General features: G+C 35.5%; 1 protein-coding gene across 4 annotated transcripts in view; it reads right to left on the bottom strand.

Moving 5' to 3' along the window:
• Positions 1-12,277, bottom strand: part of LOC121411980 (stromal interaction molecule 1-like) — a 63,965-nt gene that overhangs the window by 28,415 nt on the left and 23,273 nt on the right. The gene's annotated exons all lie outside the window — the stretch shown is intronic.

Here is a 12,277-nt window from a genome sequence, read left to right as displayed (position 1 = left end):
TTCTGAGGTGGACTTGACCTTTAAACACCCCAAATGCCAAATACTTTCCACTACAAGAAGACCTGTCGTATCTATTCTATAATGCCCATTTCCTAAAATCGAACTAATTTTCCTCATTCAATTTTTTTCATTGCCGAGATCTATTGATGTTTACTCATCCCTGACCATGCTACTGTATTCTTTGCCTTATGTCCATCTACAGAATGCAGACATATGAACTTTGACATTAAAAGGCTGGGCTGCTGGGGGGGGGGGCATTTTATATTCTATGTTAAATGGATCTGACAGGTCTCAACAATGATACGAGTGTCTTACATGTATATATTGTGTATAGTCTGGAGAAAAGCCATGCACAGGTTACGGTACCTCGTGCATGTATGATGTAAATTTGCTGAATATTATGTGTACAGTATGCATTCATCATTAATGAGAAATTAATTCATGGATATAACAAAAAATCATGTACTTATTCTAATTGTATTTTGCTTTAAAAAAAATCATGTACATATATGCAACGATGGAGATATCAATGCAAAAGGCACCAACATATGTGCAATTATTTTCCTTTTAGATATTCAATTCCTAAACATACATGTATCTATATAAACATATATCATTATTTGCCACTTAAATATCCCTACTTCAGAAGATTATATTATTAATTAGATATCTTGTATACTAACACATACAAGTATGAATAGAAATATCTTATGCATACACGGGGGGCATTGTGGTCTAGTGGTTAAGATGCTTATCTTTCAATTTGAGGGAGATGGGTTCAATTCCCAACCATGGCTTGTTTTCCTTCAGCAAGAAATTTACCCAGTTGAGGTATTATGGGTACAGTCAGGAAGTAATTCCTCAAAAAGCTGCGAGCACCTAGCAAGGTGGATACGTGTGCTAGATACAAAATCCTATATCATTATTACTTTACTCATTATAATTATGAAATAATAAATCATGTTGCAGGCACTATTAGCCCCAATGTTGTAACGTTACATTAGCAAATTCTATTTTTCATTAAATCATGCAAGAAATTCAGAAATTGTGAAAAGTAAACTGCTTGCAATTTCAAAAATGTTTCCCTACAACTGAGACTAAGTATGTAATAATTTTATTCACATTAAATTCCCAACAATTATGTATTAAAGTCTATGCACAATTCAATTGTATCGATTGGGAATACATGCCGCATGAATCTGTAACCAAGGAATTGCGGACATCATTAAATTAAAATTCAAAGAAGTCGTCTGTTTACAGGGGCTTGGACAGCAGGGTCAAGAAAACAAAGTAAAGAATAAGATGGTTTATAACTGTTCTGTCTCATGGAGATGCTATATTTAATTAGGCACCTGATGTGTAAACAGTATGAGGAGCCACTTAAACTAATTCACTGTGTACTGTACCATGAACCCAACAATTTAATTGGATTGTGCACAATAAAGATGATGTATGAAGATGTATAACTGAACATTAGCTCCATGACCAGGAGGGAAAAAGAGAAAGAGAGACTTGGGATGTATTCCGATTTCTTTCTGTCATCATTCAATTTATTTAAAGGGGAATTTCAGATATCAGTTGAACTTGAATCTATGCACCCTATCACCCCCCCCCCCATGAATCTGTTACATCTTCATAATTATAGAACACAGAGGAAAATGCAGAATTTTGTTTCTTCCAATAAGCACTTAGGAAACTACAGCATTTAAAAAAGGGAGGAGCCAGTTTACAGGAGGGGTTGTATGATTAGGACCGCCTGGATTCTACGGAGTAAGGTAGGGCACATCAAGTTAGAACTTACTCTGTATTGGAAGGGCTCTTTATGTATATATTTTACAATACCAGGTAAAAGCTAGTGAAATATTTCAATCTGTTGGTGGATAGTAAATTTTTTATAGAAATTATGATAAATATTATGAAATGGGACATTGGAATCGCTTCCTTTGGTATGGCAATAGCATGAAGCTTGCAATCAATTGAAAACAAAAGGGAGACAAGAATACTGGATTTTTAACAGGTGGTCTTTGTGGAAAGGATCCTTAAGCCCCTTTTACACCTTCACGGAAGCAACACGGATCATCCCGGATTGTCAATCCGGGGTCATCCGTGTACACTCCGGCTACTCATCCGGCGCCATCCTTGATGTACCGGCATGTCCGGGAGAAAAATTGAACATGTTCAATTTTTCATCCCGGAGTACACGGACTGATAATCATCCGTGTTCATCCTTGTAGCCTCCTTGTACATCCGTGTAGCTACCGAATGCATCCGGGAGGCTCCTTGTAAGAACCGGGTGATCCTTGTTGATACCGGCTTTATCCGGGGTCAAATGTTTGTATTGTTTGCGTACATGAACAATAGTCCGTATTCATAACCAAGCACGAGCATGCTCCAGATGCTGCAAAAAGGGACGAAAATGTGAGCAACCGTGAAGGTCCGTGTAAAGACCCAGTAACATCCGTGATCATCCGGGTATTCCGTGTTGGCTCCGGGAGCATATCAAACAGGATCCCTATTGCTACCTTGCCTATCCTTGTAGACTCCGTACTTTTCCGTACATATCCGTGTTAATAACCAGTTAACTCCGTACTCACTCCGGGAATGCTAGGAAAATACAAATTTGGCACCCCGGATCATCACGGACTGAGATCCGTGATGATCCGTGTTGCATCCGTGAAGGTGTAAAAGGGGCTTTAGATACATATTTTGATCATTGCAGTAAAGCAGGATTTGATGGGATAGTAGAGGACCTTGATCAAGAAGAAAACCAAGAATATGCCAAGAACTATCCCGAAGGGACTGAAACTTTAAGAGTAGGGACCAAGTGCACGAAACAGTATTTGCCAGGACTATCTTTGGTGATTTATTATGATACACCATATGTGATGCCCATATGTAATACATTTTCATTGATTTACTTGCAAACCTTACTTTATTCATCCTTTGAAAAGAATGAAAACTGTTGAGCATGAATGATACAATACATAAAAATCTATTAAAAAGTGAGCTTGATAACTTGGTGGTTCATATACCTACTAAACTTCCATAAGGCGAATCATATTGTGAATCATAAAAAAATCTGCGAAATGAAAGATGGTCAGACCTACAACTACCCTTTCACTCAATCGGCCTTTATAGGTCTACAAGAATATAAACGACGAGAGGTTACAATCAAACACCAAACGGAAGAGGATACTTGGATAGATGGATAAGAGAAGTGTCTCCCCAGATAGACGATAATCTACTTCATTTGTGGTTGAATCAGATTGCTGTTTTAGTCTGATTAAGACGAGATTATCATATATTTTGTTAGCTATGATGAACTATGAAGGCTGGCTGAAAACATGCTGGTACGACGTCGACACAAACATCATACCGCTCTCATACTAGTTAATGACTTACAGTGGTATCAAATGCAGCTACACTTCAGAGAACTTGACTTGGAATACATCTGTTGTATTTGTGAACCTACATGTAAGTTTGCCTGTATACCATAAGGAAATATTCATGGTGAATTTCCCTTAATTCTCCCATAATTATTACAACTAACTTGCTGGCAGTCGTAGCCAGATCAACAAATCTGCCAATTTCATGAAGTGACAGATGAGTGTTCAACTTAAGTTAAAGAAAGGTAATTTTGAGTAAATAGCTTTCAGAGATCCAAGGCATAGGATCATAATGCACAAGAGATGAATGAATCCTATATCATGACAGATATTACATTCCAAACATGCCTTCTGATTGTTTCTATGATTTTCAACATCTACCAAAAATAATGAAGTTTTATAAACGTGGCCACCACTCTGTGAAAACACGGAATTAAAAAACACAGAACTACCTTACTTAATGCATGTAATGTACTGATGTCGTTGCACATACATAAACAGAGAGCATGCACTTGGCTTGCATTTCATCCATGAAAACAAAAATGAAATGGTCATTGGCAATTCACGATTTTCATGTCAAAATTTTCAAACAGGATGAACGACAACCCTTACAAGTACCGCTGCAATCATGGTTGAATGACTTAGAGTATATGCTGAACACGAAAAAAGAAAGTGTATAATGAGCTGTCTATTTTACGCTTGCAATAGTCAGTGTTCATTCAATGTCATAACAATTCTATGATAAGAGCTGATGGAAGCTGAAGGATAAGATGCTGGAATGGAATTGCAAGTTTCTATTTTTATTCTCTAGCCATTCACCATGGTACATGTATTTGATAAAATATTAATCTATGTTTGCCACCAGCGAATAAATCTATGAAATGACAGGCTGTCATATCAGGAGCTCTTATTCTTCACAAAACTTGTGAAGTTCAATATTGAACTAAACCATAAGAGAATATGGTAAAATATAGAACATACTTCAAACCCTCCAATGGAGCATGTAAACCCCTCAAAAAAAGTTCCGCAACTTAAGTTTGAGTGCTAATGAATTTCTTAATGTGCCATCATCATATGTAAAAGTGGTATCATTAGAAAGTTTGATTATTCCTCTTTACGATCATGTGTCATTTGTAATGCTAGTGTTATCATGAAATACACAGACATGATAAATATGCAGCAATGTAAAAAATGAAATGTTGCAAAATTCGTTGCCATGTCATGTTTGAGTTCTGCAACTCAAACTGCAAGTTTGAGTGCTAATAAATTCCTTAATGTGCCATCATCATGTGTAAAAGTGATATCTTTAGAAAGCATGATTATTCTTCTTTACAATCATGTGTCATTTGTAATGCTAATGTTATCATGAAATACACAGACATGATAATACGCAGCAATGTTAGACATGAAATGTTGCAAAATGCGTCGTTTGCAATAGCGAATTTCCAATTGTTTCGAGGATGGACTGAGTGCATTCACTGTCACCTGCATGGTGGAAATTCTATAGAAATGGAGACTCTTGTTGGAAATCAATGCATTTTGCAACATTTCACTTCTGACTTTTCTCGATGTTCAGGGTGATTGCATATTCCATGATTACATAATCACAGCAAATGGCATGTCATTGTAAAGAAGAATAATTCAGCTTTCCAATGATACCAGTTTCATCTTTTATACTTCATTAACCAAAAAGATATCCCCCAAAACTGAGTTGCAAAACTTTTTTTGAGGGGTTTATTTGATAATTGTAATTAAGGACATCTATAGAAGGCTCTCTATTGAAACTTGGTATCTATTTTCAAAGTTGTGCTTCACAAACCCAATTTCAAAATTCAAAAAAGTATTTATCTGGCTGATGAAGTTGTCCAAATGGATACGCCTCGATGTGAAGTAATAAACATGCAAGAAATAGATCAATGACAGGGTCAAGCTACAAGTGTTCATTACAGACAATATTCAGTAGTCAACATCTGAATATAGGATCATGAATCACATAACCATGTCCCAAGGAGACTTAAAAAGATGTGTTTCCACTAGACTGAACAAAGGTTGAAAAAAAAGCATAAAGATGGAAAACTTCATACAGAGTTGAAGTTTCTTGTTAATACCATGGATCCATGTTAATACTAGACCAGTTGCTTTCCATATGGTCAAGAAATTAACAGGGTCTAGAGCGTAACTCTATCTGAATGCATCTCCTCTGTCGAATTAGCCTGCTAATTACTTAGATATTTCTGGAGCATGTCCTGGTTAGCTCGGGTTAATCAGGTCTGAAAACCAACCTCTTGGAAACATATTAGCCACTAATATTTGAAGCACAAAATAAAGTAACCTGCTGGAGTATATTCTCCGATGAATTATCTGGTGGTAATGGGAAATTATTCCAAAGGTGGTTGTCAGCAGATTGCTCAAAAAAATTAAAACTTGGGCTTGATGGTGACAGGCCTTAACTTGGCAACTTCCAAGAGCTGTCTTGAGATCTTAATCAGTAATAAGGGATTCCTATATGTCAAGGGCAACAGATCTCTCTGCTAGTCTCCTTGATACACAAGACTGTTAAATCTAAAACCCATGTCTGTTTTACACTGAAAAGAGAACGAGGCAAATAAAATAAAATAAATATATATCCAGTTTGAGCAGGAGCATAGGAGTTAGACTTAGAGGGTTACAGAATAATTACTATTTAGTCTTTTCGAGACACCTATCATTTAGAAACTCAACAAAAAATATCTGTTGGGCCTCAACAGAAAATATAATGAATATTAGTGCAAGATAAATCAGGAGTAAATTAATGAATCAAGAGTAAAGTCTATAAGGCTTCTTAGCATAATTGCAAGATAAGAATAGGGTTATATAGGGTTTTTTATGGACTAATTTTCACTGATTTTCATACCCCAAAACTGATTTTAAAATTCTTTTCCCGTCTTGCAGTCTTGTGGGACTGAAGTTCCAATTTAAATGACTCAGACTAGCACTCGGACTCATAAACCAAGACTCGGAACTCTGGACTCAACTAAAACACTGCTGTCTTTCCACTTTACATGAAAACTCCCACTGCGACTTATTGGTAATTTTGTGATGGAGGGTCACAGAACAAAGGATTGTAAGCTAGCTGACAAACTTTAACATTTGCCACTTTTAAAGCAAAAGGCCATAATTCTGCAAAGTGTTTACACCTCACAGGGCCTGATCTGAAGCCCCCCCCCCCCATTTCATAAAAACTGTTATAATAAATTTGCATTAACAGTTTAAAGCTACTGAAATCATGAATATGATCCAACGAGGGTATAATAGTTTACAGAAATTGTGTATCTGTTACATAACATTTATGTAATGATGTAATGAGACCCTGATAGTACATTATGTCACAGATGTCAACAAAATGACATTGCTTTCCATTTCAACAGAAGTCCTCCAAATGGGTTCATTGAACTATACCCCTTTCATAAGCCCAATTATGCGGCTAATAGCAGCATAATTTGGTCGTAAAATTGGAGGAGGACCAGAGTTATCCGCATTATTTTGATGCTGCTATTATCCGCATAATAGCAGCATCGGGACAAGATTTTGAGTTTATGAACGCATTTCCAAATAATGCGGATAATTGCCATGGTGCGGTCACAAGGTCACCCTTTTCCAACACAACCGCATCGGAGGGGGCGTGTCCAGTTGTCATGACGATTATCCGCCTTTTTCAGGACGGGCGCTCGTAAATATAATGCGGCTTGTTTTCGGAGTTTGTGAACGCAATTTTTATTGAATTATCCGCATTACTCTTAGGCGGCTAATTGGAGGATAGGTTTATGAAAGGAGTACTACTCTCAGTATTATTATTCAACAATCCTATATAAATTTACATAACTGTAAATGTAATATTCTAGTAGTTCAAATAGACACTGAAGTGCACTGAACTTTTTTTTCTCAATAATGTTGCACCCCCATTTCACTTGGGTAATTATCGCATTTCGTTTGACCTTCTTTTTTTAAATATACTTTAAAATTGTCAAAAACTTATTTTCAAATATATATTCATTTTTTAATCAATTCATTCATTCACTTGTTAATGACAAGATGTAATGACATTTGCTATTCACCATTTTTTTTTTACTTAAATGACTATGATCTATGAATAGATTCATCATGCATTCTTTTATTCATTTATTTATTTATCATTTATTCTTTTACTTATTCATTTATACATTTATCAATTTATTTACATTTCAAATGAAATACACAATATGCATACAGCTGCACCTATATAAATAGATTATCATTATCTTGATCGTACTAAATTCATCATATTTTTCTTAATCTTTCTCATTATTTTTCTATATTCTCATATATTCCTTCTTTCCCCCATTCCACATTACAGGTCTGCAAACCCCTCTGCATTCCCCACCCCCTCGTCTCTGTCTGTCTTCTATGTATCTTCCTGTCTCTCTCTCTCTCTGCACAAGGTGATTATAGTTTCTGTGCCTTCCTATTACCGTACCTAATAAAGAGTGTTGCTCAGGTTCCATTAAATTAATTGAAAGCTTCTCAAGTTCCCTTTGTGTAAATCCATATAATGAAATGGATTACGAGCCAAGTATAGCTGAAATTAGCTGATCTTAAGATGCTCGGGAAGATGTCCTCCCAAGAGAAACAAATTAACGTAATGCATTGGAGCTACGAACACTAGGCTTCAAGCAATTTGGAAAGGTGTGACGAAACATCTAATAAAAGGATAACAGAAGGATGTTTTCTCCTAGATATTAAGATTGGTACAGAATAAAACTGAAATTAAATTGTAATGAGTAAATTTGAGAATTCTGAATAAAGATTTATAAAACAAAATCTTATGAGCAAAGCATCAACAGATGGCAAAAAATGATAGCTCAAGAGAGAAGTGTACATATCAGAATTGGTGAGGAGGGTATCAGCATGAGATAGAGATAGAAAAGGAGAGATGAAAGAAAAGGGAGAACAAAGAAAATATGTAGTAATAATAATAGGCATTTATATAGCGCCATCTATCTAGATATAATCTATTCAGAGGCACATTGTTTATTATTATCATTACCCCGGCTTTAGCTTGAGCTGCTTTTCAGCGCTCAGTGCATTCAAGGAATTAATCCTGCTGGGTACCCAATCACCTCACCTGGGTTCAGTGCAGCACAATGCGGATAAATTTCTTGCTGAAGGAAATTACACCATGGCTGTAGAAAAGGGGAAAGAGTTGGTATTTGTGTGTGTGTGTAAGGGGTTGAGGATTGCTACACTGAAGTACAATAAGCCAATGGAAAGCAACTGATATTCTTGAGAAGGCATCCTTTCCCTGGAAATAGGGGTCAGAAGCAGATATGACAAGTATAAGATTATCCTTATTATACAGTCACCACTTGAGAACACCAAATATAACCATACTGCTCTAATCGGAAACCCCTACACCTGAAGTTGGTACATGCACTCCTCAATATCAAATCAAACACTCGTCTACAATTGCATGAATCTCCTTGTCACGTACACCCAGTATAATATTCATGAAATTCTCTTTTAGTTGTTGAATGATTCCATTCTCTCAGTGCACTGATTTAATGATAATAGACTTCTATTGCATTTTCTGTCACTGTTTTCAGCCTTGAGAGGAGAGGCACTGCACATAAGAATGTCATTCCAACTAATGAATTGTAGAATCTGAGGAAAGTAGTAGCTACTGCCAAATGTAATGTTCGTGTCAAACTTCTTTTTAGCTCACTTTTTAGAATTTGAACGCTGAAACTCTCTTCTTCATTATTTTGTTGCAGTACAAGTTTACAATATTTTTAAAAATCATTCACAAAATTAATACAGCAATTGTGTATGCCTAAATTGTATAAACTGTTGGTAGATCGTTCCAAACTTCAATTAAAAAGTAAAATTAATCTTTGTATTATGTTCACTTTCTTATAAATTCTCTGAAAAGCTTAACATTTTGTCTTTTAATAACATCATTAGATAATGAAATGAACTGTATCATGAGAAGAGTACATGTCATGCATATTGCAGGAGAAAACACTGAAAACTGAGTCACATGAATTTTTTAGATTCTTATTTACATGAACAAAACAAAACTTTGTACTGATTCGATGGCTGAGTGAAATTCATGTATATATCAGAACTTCTTTGATGAACGAATGTTATCAAAGAAACCCTTCAAGCACATTCATTCACATACAAGTACATTATATACAAGAAAATCGCTATCCCCTATGAAAGTAAAATAGCCCAGGCCACATCTCGACTGTCTATTCCAGACTTTAAGATAAGAACATACAGGAAATTTCCTGTCACAATATCAATGACATGTAAAACTAAAAACAAGCTTGTAATCAATGAAGCTGATCACTGGATGAAAATTAGCACAAGGAAGCTATGAGAAGACAAACAACCAATTTAGGCCCCCAAAAAATTGTTTACTTCACATAACCCGCCAGACCCTAAAAATATCGCAGACCTTATGCTTTATTCTTTTTAAACCCAATATCGATAGTGTAAATATTGATATGGCAATGCAGAAAAACCCCGGATGTTCTTTGCTTTCAAGATTTCAACAATTTCTCGCTCATTCTGTGTCCATATTAGTGTATGTGGGGAGTTATTTGAACATATTGTGGTCTACACCTCTCATCAGATCATCTCCAAGGTCTGAGGACCTATCTACGCCACTGTATGTGTATTAATTCCTACTTTCATGTATGAAAATATAAGCGACAACAACGACCAAAAAAAAAAAAAAAAATCCATCCTACCTACCAAAATGGGGACAAATGATAAAGACAGTATAACTCATATTGCTAAATGGCCAATATATCAATCATAATGATGAGATTCATAATAAAAAAAATGAGATTAATAAGATAATGATGATGATCATACTAGATAGATCATGTAAAAAGCACCATTGGAAAAAAAATGAATAATTATTCACAAAAACACCATTCATAATCAAATACTAAGTTCATTGACCCTAAATGACCTTTAACCTTGATCATGCAACCTGAATCAGTTATAGTTGATTACCCGTAAGTCCAAGTTTCATGAACTAGATCCATTAACTTCAAAGTTAAGATGGCATTTTAAAAACACCCCCACACAGTCAAATTTAATTGTCCCTAAATTACCTTTGACCTTAGTTATGTGATCTGAAACTCATGCAAGATGATCAGTGCTCTTTAAACTCTTATATCCAAGTTTCATGAAATCTTGGTTGAGATTTCAGTGTTGACGATGCTGCCGTTGGAAAACCAGCAACTTTAGTTTCCCTCTGTTATATAGGTGACACAAAAATGATGTATTCGAATGCCCAATAACATTAATTAAAGCCATGTCTTAATACAAGAATCCACGATGCATCTTTTCATCACTGATCAACTTCATCAGAGACAAAACCATCGAGAAAGACTATTAGCGTCTTTATAGCCAAGTTCCTGCTTAAAAATGCTGCAAAGGATTTTGGTGAGTATGAAGATCGTGCACTTTCCCCCTAAAACTTGAAATATTCCAAGAAAATTTAAAAGACTGGCAAGTTCACATGTACATTTCTTGGATCATTTAAGACCAATTTTTTCTCAAAAACTCGTAAGAATGGATTAGGTGTGCGCACTGTGTGAGAATAATAACCAAAATAATTTATTACCAACCATCCAAAATGCAATGGAGAAGAATTAAATGGGATCTATTGACTATTCAATATATGTACACAAATCTAATCATTTAGTATCTAAGTGGGAGTTCAACAAACCAATTGCAAAATTTTGCATATTCATGAATATGGAATTCGGGTCAGAATTTTCCTGGTACCGCATTGACTTTGCATTTAATTTCTACACAAAAATAATCTATGTATTTCACAAGAAAATAATTGTCCTTTTTACCTTGTAATGTAATTAGTTGAATATTATTTTCCCTTTCAATCATAACAGCTCATTGTCACATATGATGAATTAATGAATTCCCTGGAATTGGTTAATTCAGTTAATCAGTCACCATCCCTTATAAAAATGTTTCTCACAGTGTAAGTCTTAAAAACGTACACCTATTGCAGAGCGATATACACTAAATCACCTTTCAACAGTTTGTAAATTATACCTTTTTTTTCAATTACACAATGTCTATCACTTGTTTGAGGCCTTCTACACAAATTCATCAAAAGTATTGATTTGCCACTAAAGCTCAATACTGTACAAGAAAGTGCATTTCTATGTTTACCTCATGCAAGACGGGCCCTAAGGAACTTCATTCCCTCGGCTTTGGAAAACCAAAATGATGATTCTTTTCAAGAGTGGAAACGCAAACTCATATTTTAATATACAGTAAGTTCTGGGTCCCATAACACAAAGGTTAGCAATTGATCGTACGCTTGATTTTCACGTATGATTGTACACTTTAGTCAATGGAATCAATCGTAGAAAAATGTTCTACGATCATTGCTAAGTTTTGTGTTACGGGCCCCTGAATACCATTCTTTACAATTCATTATTTTTGTATTTCCTTGTTACAAGTATAAGATGTAAAACCCTGGGAATTCAATAAATCTGGAAAATGGTAGGATAGAAAAAGCATGCATTGTTACTACACAAAAGGGTACACTGTGCCGTTGAACGGTCTCCAAAGAAATTGTCATGTGTTGGAAATGATTCCCAGAATCAAAATCTTTTGCTTGCTAAAATGGCTATAGGCAGTGAATACAATATCCTGAAATACAACTGAAATGCTCACAGACAGTCATGAACCGGGTATGTGTGATGGTTGAAAGGAGCTCGTTCCTATCACGATTCAGAGCTTGTATTGAGAGTACAGTCATAAACCATGTGAATTAAAAGTGTCTTCTACAGCTGGCAAAGGTACAAACACAAAGTATCTTTAGATGC

Source organism: Lytechinus variegatus, chromosome 1, assembly GCF_018143015.1.
Source record: "Lytechinus variegatus isolate NC3 chromosome 1, Lvar_3.0, whole genome shotgun sequence".
NCBI classification, from domain to species: domain Eukaryota; kingdom Metazoa; phylum Echinodermata; class Echinoidea; order Temnopleuroida; family Toxopneustidae; genus Lytechinus; species Lytechinus variegatus.
This window is presented reverse-complemented; position numbering and strand designations above follow the sequence as displayed.